Genomic DNA, 13,389 nt, shown 5'->3' on the forward strand with positions numbered 1-13,389 from the left:
GCCTTCGAAAATATATGTTTGTACATAATTTACCCACAAGAGAGTATACAGTCACAGTTCGGTGAAATTTTATACAAAAATATATAGTGCATAGATAACTAATATGTACTACAAAAAATATTGTAAAATTAGGGCCTATCAACCCTCTATTGTAGTTGATCGATGTAGGGCCTGTGGTAATACTGAAAAAACTCTGCCTCCCTCTATTCTTGAATTAACCATAGACCTCTAGGCTGGTTCGAGGACTCCTTGGAAAGTTGATCTGCAACCTGGTTGCACTCCCTATAAATGTGTAGACAAGAAATATGTTCAAAATGTGATTTTAATTGCAAGGCATCATCCAAAATGTTTCTAAGAGCATGCACATGACATGTATATGTGCAATTGAACCAACTTATGATGATTTTGGAGTCCCCGAACATCTTTAATTGTCTACAATCATGTGCCAAGGAAAAATACAATAGATGTTTGAAGGAGATGAGTTCTGTGAAATTATTTGTACCAGCACCCAAACCCATATGGATATGGAAAAAATGGTTGACTATTAGGTGAAATAATATGCTCCCCCCCCCCCCCAACATCCCTGATCTTGGGTAGATCCACCAAAATAGGCCCAAGGTTGGTTATTGTTGATGGCTTCAGGGATTATTGTACGAGCAGGTGGTGGATGGGCATCATCGGGCACCTCATGAAGTTATTGATAATCTGAGAAATAACTAATGGCCACCGAATTTGCATTTTGTTGAAGATGATATGGTTCCTGCTTAACCAAATAGACCAACACATAATCAGTGGGAGATTACGATTTTTCATATTTGTGGACCCATCCCACCAATGGTTCCATGCCTCCAAGATATTTTGTACATCCCAATGTTGTGTGATTGCCAGAGAGGAGAGGACTTGTTCCCAAATGTGTCTAATAGAATAAAAGGAAGAGATGCTCATTCGATTCCTCAGCCTGTTGGAAAATGACACACCAGGTCCGACCATAGTGGGATCGCTTCATCAAATTGATACCAGTAGGTGTTGTATTCATAATGGCATTCCACATAAAGAGATGGATTTGTGGGGGCGCCTTAAGTTTCCAAAGAGATCTCCACCACCCTTCCAGCACAAGTGGCTTGTGCACAGCATGTATGATGGGGTATCCTTCCTTGGGAGAGTATAATCTGTGAGTTGTAGGTGCCCAAATGAACTCATCTTTGTCATTTGAAATGCAGACATGGGATTTGGTCAATGCAGTGATGTAACCCTCCCATTCTTGTAGCCATTGGTCAGGATTATCAAGGGAGGTTGTTGATTTCCAAGCCTACATAAACATAGTGGAGTTCTCCAAATCCACAATGTGTGCAATCGTGGTATTTCCCCTATCATTAAGGAATTGTATAAGGTCAGGTGGGAGATGATACAAATTTCCACAGTTAGTCCATGGATCTAAGCCAAAGCGTACTGATGTGCCTACTTTTATGCGCCAAGTAAGGTCATTCCTGATGGTAGGAAGTGTGTGAATAACAACCCGCTAGATAACTGAAATACCATGTTTGTGCCAAGTAGGGATTCGTATCCATTCCATAATGTGAAGCAACCAAATGTATTTATGCAATATCACCTATGACCATAGGCTATTGGATTTAATAAGGAGCAATCCCAATTTGGCAGCGAGAGCATGTGCAAAATCTAGAAGATCTTTTAGGCCCCATCCTCCCCATTTCTTGGGAAATGCAATATGGATCCATCGCACCCAAGCAAACGGTTTCCACACCTTGTGCCCATTCCATAGGAATTTGCAGTAGATTCTTTGGATTCTAGAAATTATACCTTGAGGAATCCATGCAAGGACATCTAGTAAACCAGAGTAGCTTCCAATATAGATTTAATAAGCACCAACTTCCCTGCTCTGGACAAGAATTTGTGATTCCAGTTTAGAATTCTTTTCTCCACCTTAGCCACCAACCAAATCCCATCCACTATTTTGTACCCATGGGATTTTATATGGAACCAAAAGGTATTTAAGTCCATCTTCCAAAAGGTGACTTTGAAAAGGAAACTTCAGATATGAAAATCGGGTTTCCTATGGAGAGCATTCAGAGAATGTAATCGTGGACTTTGGCCTATTCATTTCCATACCAGTGGCGGCACTGAATAGTAACATGATATCATAGAAAATGGAGAAGTCCTTGATGCCACCATTTAGGAAGATAAGCACGTCATCTACAGATAGGAGATGAGATATTGTACATTGATATGTGATCTTGAGGCCCTGTAGGTGCCCTTCTCTTCTTTTGTGCAGGATCAATCTGCTTAGGCCTTCCATAACAAGTAGAAAAAGTGGAGGAGAGAGTGGGCACCCTTGTCTGAGACCCCTCTCAGCATGGAAGAAATTGGAGGCAAAACCATTGATAAGAACACTGAAAGAGATAGAGGAAATACATCACATGATCCATTGGATGAAAGTGAGAAGGAAGCCTAAATGAGTGAGAAGCATTCTTAGATAAAGCTAGCTGACCTGATCAAAAGCCTTGGAGAGATCAATTTTGAGGATGGCTCCTTTTAGATGCTTCAATTTTATGGAATAGAGAGCTTCTTGAGAAGTACCAATGGCTTCATGAATCTGTCAGTTGTGCAGGAAGGCAAATTGCTCAGAATAGATATTGGCAGAGAGAATAGGCTTGATACGATTGACAATGATTTTGGCAATAATCTTGTATAGACAATTGCAAAGGGAGATGGGCAAGAAATCATTGAAAGTTTGAGGAGAATATACCTTGGGAATAAGGGAAATGAAGGTGGAATTGATTGCCTCATACATGCGACCTGAAAGTGGCATTCCTCCACAACCTTAAGAAGTTCCATACCTATAATCTCAAAAAAGAAAAGATAGAATTCAACCGTCCATTCATCTGGTCCAATAATTTTATCCTTTTTGAATCATTTAAGATTACTTTCCAATTCCCCCATAGATACAGGCTTAGTGAGGTCTTCTGATGCATCATGGTCAACAAATCGAGGGAAGAGTCCAGTAATGCGAATAATTTCAGCAAGTGAGGTCCCAAGTGGAGCCTTGAAAATTTGTTGAAAGTGAGAGTTTCCCAGATGAGCCAGCTGATGAAAAGTATGAGAAACTGACCATGTTCAATAGGCATCTTCCAAATAGTATTACAAGCCCATCTTCCTTTAGAAAAATTGTGGAATAATTTAGTATTTTCATCCCCTGCCTTCAGCCAGATGGCTCTGCTTTTGATTCTCTAGATCTCCTCTCGTTCCTTAAGTATTTTAGACCTTTGGGCCTCTAGATAAGTGAGAGTAGATTTAGCTTCTGCTGAGATGAATACCTGCCCTTTCTCATCCATTAGATCAACTAGCTTATGCTCAATAGTGCAGAGTGTCTGTTCATCCAGAGCACGCTTGGTTTTTTCTCATTGTATGGATAGGTTTTTAAGTTCAATGAGGTTGCGACAAAAACCTTCTGCCATAGACCGCCCAGGGAGGGAGGGTGAGCTCTCCAATAATCAGTGACCAATTTATGATTTGGGATCCATCAGCCAGGTTGAGTTGAATTTGAATGGTGATCTGGTTTTAGGAAAAGGGCCTGCTAATTCTAGGTAGATGGGGGAATGGTCAGAGATACCCTGAGATTCTACCCATTGTTGGTAGTTTGATAGGGTTCCAAGCAAGTTCTCCTTAATGAGAAAACGATCCAATCTCCATCCCTATCCTTCTATTGTGCCAAGTCGATTGCTTTTTGTTCATGGGGACATCAATCATTTGGTGTTGCTCCAAAAGTTGCTCCATAAAATCAGATAGGGGATCCAGCTAAGCATTATGTCCCCAAGATTCTGCATGACCAATTGTGAAGTTGAGATCCCCTACCATAATAAGATTATTGCAATTAGTCTAGGAGAGATGCATTAAGCAGTTCCAAAAATCGACCCTGTTGAGATAGGGTGCATAGACATTGATAATTTGGAAATCCTTGCCCATCTCTGAAGAGTATATATCCATGCCAATAAATCTAGCACCCCCCCGGGTTGTGATGACGTTGATAGAGCGTGTATTTATACCAAGTGTGTTACAGGGAAAAGTGTCTATATAGAACTGCTCTATCCCACTAAGGTGTGACAGCTGCCTTAGAAACAAACAGAATAAAGCTACTTTCATTTTTCCTTTATGAATTATAGATAGAGAGGAACAAAAAGACAAACCTCTGTCTTGCGCTAATCTCCTGGTTTGATTCCTCTCTTCCTTGATAGTCTTTTTCTACCTGTTCCCTTACACGCCCAGCTTCACAAATTACCTGTAAGATCACAGTAGAATAGCACTATACAAAGACATGGATCTATAATCATAAACAATCTAGGACCAGATGTAAATAGACCATATAAATAGAGCAAATATCAATGACACAAGAGGATGGAGGAAAACTTGAATAGCTTTTACTGATAAACAAGAAAGAGCCAAGAGGAGTTACAACCAGTTGTTCTGACCTAGCATCAACCTATCAGCAAGGAAGCCCCTCTTCACCTCATACAAAGCTTAGATCACCCAATAATCTGATGTTTGTCTCAAGAAACCAACAGCAATTCCTTACAATATGCAACATTCCAGCCTCTGGATCTCTGGGATGAGGGATCCATATATAGATATCTGTAATGGAGATGAGTCAGCTTATGATTTGATTAGTGTCTTCCCTCTGATAGTTCTTGCTTCCACTTGGAGATTGATGATCTCTTACTCATCCTTGGTCGAATTCAAAGAGGCAAGTGTCACAGGAGAAGTTTCTGGAAGCTTCCATTGCCTTTCCACCTCGCGGAATGACACTGCCATTTGTCATTTCTCACCCATCGCACCCCATAGAAGGGATTTTTGAAATTCAACACACCCACACAGTGTATTTAGGTGAGATGCAACGCACTTGGCCAGTGGAGCAGCTGAAATGATCCTGTTTTGACCAATTCTGAGCAGTTTTTTCATGGAGAACTTCTGGGAGAAGTTGTAGTCTGTTAACCTTGTTCCTTTAGGGGTTAGAACAACACTTTTAGGGACTTAGGAGCCCTTGGTTTATGGACATTTCATGCTTGGGGTTGTAGGGCCCAAAAATGTCTATAACAGTTGCCCCCTAAAGCATGAGGTCGTTAATCTTTTGATGTCGAGTGAAATTCTTTATTATGAGGATCCGAAGTTCTTTCAAGCCGGGAGGAAACCTGTAATAAGATACAACACAATACATTATCTTCATAATATTTTCATGATCTAGCTGAGGCGGGCATTCCCATGCTTAGCTTTATAAATTCATTTTCATGTACATAGGACAGACAATCGTCTGAGTGTAGACTGATGATTCTGGTAGAGCCATCATCCCTTTGATTGGATGATTATCTGTGCAGCAATGATGTACATTTGATGTCTTTATTTCCTTGAATATATATCGCAGCCCGGATGGATGAAACTAGATCCGGGGTCTTCAATCTCGTTCGATCTTCACTTGAAGTACAAGTTGATCCATGTGAAGGATGTTCTGGAGTCGAACATGGAAAGACATCACCTGATTACCATCCAATGATGTAATTTGTTAACAGGCGCGAGAGGAATCACCAATAATGATAATGACCCTCAAGGTAATGTAGTACAATTCACGTGGTGTGAATAAAGAACTTGGCGTCGAACACCACGCAAAATATTTCGGTCGAAGGCCATTGATGTAAACCTGTCGCCGGAAGTGAGAAACTTGCCATTGAGGCATGCGAGCTTCAAAGTACTGAATGGGGTGTTCCTAGATCGACTTCTTGGATAATGAGCTGATGTCGACAAGAAGCGATCCGTCACAGGAGGGCCTTAATGAATCCCACATCAATGACACGGAATAAAGCAAATGATTTTAATGGAGGTGAAAACTATCTGGTGATATAAGGTTCAGGGTGGCGATCATGAAAGAATGGAGTATAAATGTATGGTAGTGGGTGAAACACAGGTGAATTCTCTGAATGACTTCTCTTCAACATATCGGCGACACTGATGTGATGGATTGGTAGCATTAACCCCAAATGTGGATGGTATGATGGGACCATGGTGATGTGACCGGTGAATGAAACAACCCAACCCGACTCGGACGCGGAGTGGAAGTGTCATGTTCAAGAGCGACTTGCTACCAACAAAGTTTCTTCAAGTTTTCTTCCCAATTTTCCCCAGTCATTGCTGACTAGTACCTCTTTATTTTTGTCAAGCTTGAGGAGAATAACATATGCTTGTTCTATAATTTTCCCTTCGGGCAAACCCATCGCTATGTTTTAACGAGCCTAGCGATAGTGAAACTCGTTCTTGTCTGCTATGGACAAGTTTGTCGCTATTAAGTTTTAACGAGTTTAACGACAAAGATAACTCGGTCCTTTTCAATTTTAGAGAGTCTGAAAAGGAACGTAAAGGAAACTCCAAAATTCCTTTTTTGTCATCTAATCCCTTAAGTCTGAAAAAGTACAAAACAATACAGAAGGGATGAATTTTTGATACTTTTAACGAGCCGAACAAAACAAGCGCTCGATCTTTTTGTGTAATAATCCCTCGGGTCCAAAAAGATTAAAATCTAGAGGAGGGATAGCACTTCCTGTCCCTTTAACGAGCTGGAGAGGCCAATGGCTCGGCAATCTTTTCATATTTTACGAGTCAGTTGAAAAGAGCTTAAAGGAGACTCATCTTTTGAGGAACGAGTGATAAAATAGGGTAGCAGCTGATTCCAGGTAAGGTTTGGAATTTTCCAATCACAACAGTGTTACAAGGATGGCTAGCAAGGAAAATTTTAAGGATGGAAAAATTTCTTGAAGTTTAAAAACATTGGCGAATCTCACTAATCCCTAATATGCAAACTATAAAATGTTTATTGATATATTTGTAAAATTATTCAAATTTATAATGATTTTATATATAGCCTCTATACAATGTTGGCGATTTTTAAGGTAAAATAATTTTATATTCTAAAATTTGGGCGAATCGTCTTTTATAAAATTGGAAATTGGCGAATCTTTTTTTTGGAAAAATCATGGAAAATTAGCCCACTGGGCGAACATTAGCCCCTAAAATTTTCCATGATGGCTAGTGAGATCACTCTTCACAGTTGTTCCTCAAAAAGGGGTAAACAATCAAATGGAGGTGAATGATCGGCCAATACAGAGTGGAGGTGATGATGAGAACACGACCAAGGCTTTTAAAGCTGAAATACTATATTCACGATGGTTATTTACCGGGAAATAGTTCATTTTTTAATGAGCTTAAACGCGGGGGGAAACATTTGCTCATGGCTAATGTTTATTTTTTAACGAGCTTGAACTATGCGCTAAAACTGCACGATGTGGGTTTATTTTTTAACGAGCTTGAACCCTTTAGTAACATTGCTCGTGGCGGGTTTATTTTTTAACGAGCTTGAACCCTGCAGTAACACTGCTCGTGGCGGGTTTATTTTTTAACGAGCTTGAACCCTGTAGTAACATTGCTCGTGGCGGGTTTATTTTTTAACGAGCTTGAACTCTATGGTAACACTGCTCGTGATAAGTTTGCATGCCCCCAGCATAATAACGCAAATCGAGGTGCATGCCCCCCAAGCTTCATTGCATTCAACTCGGTGGTTGGAATGAAGGTTTACCTTTGAGATTTGGAAAGGGGATTTGTTTCATTTTTTAATGAGGTTGACACAGTAAAAGAACCATCCTCAAGACTCCTTGTTTCATTTTTTAACAAGGTCGACACGAGATAAGAACCATCCTTGAAATCCACCATATTTATAGTATTTGATAGAGAATCAAAAACTGAAGGATGATTAAGGTTGCTGGAATAATCTTCGTGGTAATTTGGAAGACGGGAGCGATGGTGGTAATCTTCCCATGGTGCCTCCCTTATCATTGAATGAATGATTCCTTCGTCTGTTGAATGTACATGCGACAAAGGATTTGAAGAGGTGCCATATTCCTTAGACCTATCTATCCAAACACTCGATGAGCGTTGATTTGGGTTTGCCCCCCAGGCCAAGAAAATTGATTGCTACAATATTTCTAAAATGGCGATGATCCATGCTGACAAAATGTTTAGATATAGAAGATTTCATATTCCACTGTGGCCACTTCCGCCAGATTACTCGGAGGCGGTAGGGCAAAAGTACCCATTAAGGCAGGGTCTTTTAGGAGACCTACTCCGATATTTTGGAGCGAATGATTGCTTCCATGGATCATTGGAATGCTTCCTGTAACTTGTGAACTGTTGGGAAGAAATGTTTATTGGTCGACGATTGTAATTCCTCCTTGGAAGGGAAATGCAATCTTCCTGAAGTAGGTCAACACAACTATGGCCATGGCATATATCCAGGGCCTTCCCAGTAGGATTTTGTAATCGAGGCTTCCGTCGATTACTTCAACATCAATTTCTACTGTTTTACCCCCCAGTTCAACTTGAAAGTTACTTAAAATCCCGTATGGAGTGTATGATCGTCCATCAAATGCTTTTAACATTATTGACGATCGTGACAAGGGTGGTGAGCCTAAATTTTTCCAGCAACTCATCGACATAATACATGTGGATGCCCCCTCATCAATAATTGTTCGATGAATAGTTTTGTTGAGGGCTTTCACTTGAATAAGGAAAGCTAGTTGAGCTGGTAACTGAGGGTCATATCCTTTATGATCAAAGGCCACAAGATTGGAATCCATTGGGCCAATGCCACCTATTGCTGATAATAAAGCTTGCTCTTGGGAGAGGCAATTTTGCGGTACCTCAAGTGTCAACATAGCGGACGGCGATTGGGCCAGGTCCTCTATTATATTATAATTTTGTGTTATTTTTGCACGAGGATTAAATGTCGATTTGTGTACTACTCCCTTTGGCGACTTTATCATTTGTTCAGGAATGATGGGTGGCACAACTTCGGTCAAAGTTGTTGTCGAACTACTAGGTTGTTCATTAGCCTTGTTATTCGACAGCTGTGGATTCCCGTAATCTTTATTCCTTGTCAAAGCATCATTTTGCTTCTTTGATATAGACAACATAAGCACTTGGGATCGAGAAGCATTTTGATTAGCAACCAGTTTGGTTCCCGGGTTCAGAAACGGATCAGTCAATACTGCTGAGGTTTTTGAACTCTTAAAGAGTTTCTTAACTTTAGCTCTATGTGGACAATCTCTCGTCCAATGATCTTCATCGCATATATGACACCCCGCAGGGGGTTTCCTTTGCCCATAAGGTTTTGTAGAAGGTTTTTCAGGAGATGACTCATCCCGCTTCTTTTCTCTCCCTTTCTTTTTCTTCTTGCCCCCTTGTTGCTTCAGTTGTTTGCCCTTGTCGGTCGACACGGCATTTAGTTCCGAGGCAAGAAGTTCCTCATTTTCATTTTGACTAGAAATCTTACGGGCCTTTTTGGATGTAGCCTTTGTTGATTTTGTGTCTGTCGCGCCAATCACGCCATCGCTGGCATGAGAGTCATTGTTTGATTTAGGAGGAGGAGGAACTGAGAATTCCAGTCTAGGGGCGTTAGGTATTTTATCGTAGAGCGTACCGGACTGAGTTTAAATCAAGTCCAAATATTTCGCACGAGCGATAACTTGCTCTGCTGTGATGACTCCCCCTTTTGCCACATCTTCCGTGATGGAAGGTAGTAATGACTTGATAAACCATTCAGCTAAGAGCTGATCGGGAACATATGTTTTTACCATTCTACGATGACGTTGCCACTCATGTATATGATCAGATATGTGAGTGGTCGTCGTCTGTTTGAAGTTGGTAAGGAGTTCCGTTCCTGTTTCGTACCTTATCAGTAATTGAAAATGGGTTAAAAAGGTTGTGGCTAGGGTAAAGAAGTTGTCGAATGAAGCTCTAGGCAATTCCATGTACCATTTTGCCGACGAACCAGTTAACGTCCTCTGAAAAAGGCGAAGTATTATCGAATCATCATTCAGGGTGTTTAATGAACACCACAGATGAAAGGTCATCACATGATTCGACCGATCTTCACCCGGATTTCCATTAAATTTAGGAATATCTGACGGAAGTTTATGCAGAATCGTTGGCCACCAAGGGGCATAAGCAATTGGATCATTCGTCAACCGGTTTAGATCTGGTAATTCTAGAGTTGCTACAAAGGGCAATTGTTGATTCAGGTTAGGCGAAGCATACCCAGGATAAGATGGAATCGCCTGAGCAGTGGGTCTTTGCATACCAACATAATGTATTTGATGTTGGCAACTTTGACAAGGTTGATGGGCATAACCATTATAATATGGTTGTTGATAACCATTTTGGAAATGCGGTTGCCCATTACTTACAAAGACTTGTTGCTCAGGTCCTTGATATGATTGCTGGAATGGCGGTTATTGAGATTGAACTAGCCATGGTTGTTGGACCATTTGTTGTTTCCCAATACTGGATGATTGACCAAGATGAGGAGTCATAGTACTTGTTAGAGCCTGAGTCGCTCCAGATAAGGAGGCACTAACCTGAGGTTGTGATTGAGTTGTCGAGACAAGAGGTTGTTGTATTGCAACCTGAGAAACTTGGGGTTGACATACAACAGGGTAGCACTTGTACTTGCGACGCATTCACCACAGCAGGTATAGTGGGAATATTCGACACAGGGTGGACTGGTTGCATTGAATATACAACCCTTGGTTGTTGAGGCAGTATTGGTACCCAACCGCTGGATTTAATTCTAGTTTGACCTGAACTTTATTGTGAACTCCCATATGGTTGTTCTCCGGGAGGGAACAATGAAAAGGCATACTGCCCTCCATATGGTGGCAATCTAGTACTTAAAGGGTAAGTTGGCCTTTGAAGACACATTGGATCAATTTTTTGAGTTTCAACATAAGAAATACCAGATGATAATCCAGATGAAGAAATAGGAATAGACCATGTCATCGAAACAGTCCCTGATTGAACTTCGGTTTGTTGTTGATAACTTGCCGGGACAGATGGTATACCGGCGAACATTGTTGGAGTAGTAGCAGGAGGTTCTGCTGCTACTGTGTCGGATGACACAGTCCTAGATGTCGACGGTTGTTCAGACATATCTAGTCTATCCAAAATATTTCCTAGCGATTCTACAAGAACTTGCGATGAAGGGAGACTAATTTCGAAGACCAACAAGGGAAAGGTGATGATTATTCCGTTTAAAATAAATTTTAGACGCTTTGACACAACTTGTGTTTTCAATTTTTAAGAGTCGAGAAAAAACAAAAGATGACTCTAGTCTCCTTAGATTTTTAATGAGCCTGAAGTGACAAGTGCTCAGATGGACCTTTTCTGTTAAAGAGTCTGAAAAGGAACGAAAGGGACTGCTCTGGAAATCTAGGTAGAGGGATTACCAAACCAATCGCAAAACTGCAGAATACTTTTTATGGTACGGAAGTCAATCTTCCCGAATGATGTGTTCAGTGCATTGCAATCGATAGGGCGGCAGACACGGCTTCCTACGGATAAAGGATTGAGCCTATTGGGGTCTCCCAAAATATACTCGACGGTACGTGGGAGCACAAGTCCGTACTGGCACTTATCGTCTCAAAGTGGAGGAATCACCCAACCATCAGTGAGAACAACAATTACCAGGCTTTACGACGCTGGAATACGTCTCTAGCCTAGACTTCTAAATGTTGTGTGTTAGGTTCCAAAGCGTTGTTAGATTCATTGAATTTATTTTATGGTTGATCTTGTTTATGAAGTTTGCCTTTCAGGTTCACCACGAGATGTAGATGTAATTACTAAAATGCAATCTAAGATGATAAACAATCTTTTTATCTTCTTTGTGCAATGAAAATCCTAGCTACTAAGGAAAGAAAGACAGAATTCTTTCACAAAGAGCAAAGAGCACACTCTAAATGCACTTTCCTAAATCAAACCAATCGGACTGTCTAAATGCAAATGCACATGCATGTGTTTGTTTTCGAATTTCTTAGTATATGAATGATAAAATGAAAATTGATGCACAAATCTGAATTTATTTTCAAGCGACAAATATTAACAAGTTTCTTTTCAAAATCAAAAATGGAGATGATCACAACACCTTACGATTTTGAAATGAATACTTGTTTTCGACACTAGAAAAATTACAAATTCAGACCAAAAACAATAGTAACAGGATAATCGACCATCAACAGCAATCAAACTATTTCCTATGATCGAAATCGACACTTGCGATAGTTTCAAATCAAAGGACGACAGTACGATTATGCTACTTTTGCAAAGGAGAACTGAAAATGACCCAACAAACACACAAAAACATTCACAGTTCTTTTCTACAAAGGAGGTGGAATAACAACAAGGAAAAGGGGTTTCAAATAGACATATATTGATCACAGGCAGCAAAATTCAGGAATAGAACTGGAAAGAATGAATCACAGAAACCAAAACTGCACAAAGCCTAGTCTGATCAGCCCACTTGTAACACAGGGAATTTGAAATGCAGCGCACTTTCTCCACTCGGGAAGTGCGCTAAAGTTCAGATTCTCTGAACAGTACCTACGCTGGGCCAGAAACGAGACTATGTTTGGGTTCTGGGTCACAGTTTGCAGTTCAGTTCATGGGTTTTGGCCGAGCAAAAGGTAATCAGTAATGCAACAATCAGGGGTAGATCTAAGGAGGATCTAAGAGCTATCACAAGGGAAATTAAAGAGTTTGTGAATCAGTTCTTTAAATCATAAACAGATCTCGTAGATGGACTGAAGTAGCATTTATCTACTTTGCATTTTCTATGGCAAATGCAGTTCAAATGCTACCTGTAAGTTTATGAAATAGACAACAAGGAAGATAAACAAATAAACTAATTCGTCCCCAGTATGGTCGCCATTTTGTTACGGGGAAAAGTGTCTATATAGAACTACTCTATCCCACTAAGGTGTGACAGCTGCCTTAGAAACAAACAGAGTAAAGCTACTTTTGTTTTTCCTTTATGAATTATAGATAGAGAGGAACAGAAAGACCAACCTCTGTCTTGCGCTAATCTCCTGGTTTGATTCCTCTCTTCCTTGATAGTCTTTCGCTACTTGTTACCTTGCACGCCCAGCTTCACAAAGTACCTGTAAGATCACAGCAGCATAGCACTATACAAAGACATGGATCTATAATCATAAACAATCTAGGATCAGATGTAAATCGACCATACAAATGCAGCAAATATCAATGACACAAGAGCATGGAGGAAAACTTGAATAGCTTTTATTGATAAACAAGAAAGAGCAAAGAGGAGTTACAACCAGTTGTTCTGACCCAGCATCAACCTCTCAGCAAGGAAGCCCCTCTTCACCTCATACAAAGCTTAGATCACCCAACAATCTGATGTTTGTCTCAAGAAACCAATAGCAATTCCTTACAATACGCAACATTCCAGCCTCTGGATCTCTGGGATGAGGGATCCATATATAGATA

This window comes from Pinus tabuliformis, chromosome 6, assembly GCF_031772625.1.
Source record: "Pinus tabuliformis cultivar Carrire ecotype Pingquan chromosome 6, CPIR1, whole genome shotgun sequence".
NCBI classification, from domain to species: Eukaryota; Viridiplantae; Streptophyta; class Pinopsida; order Pinales; family Pinaceae; genus Pinus; species Pinus tabuliformis.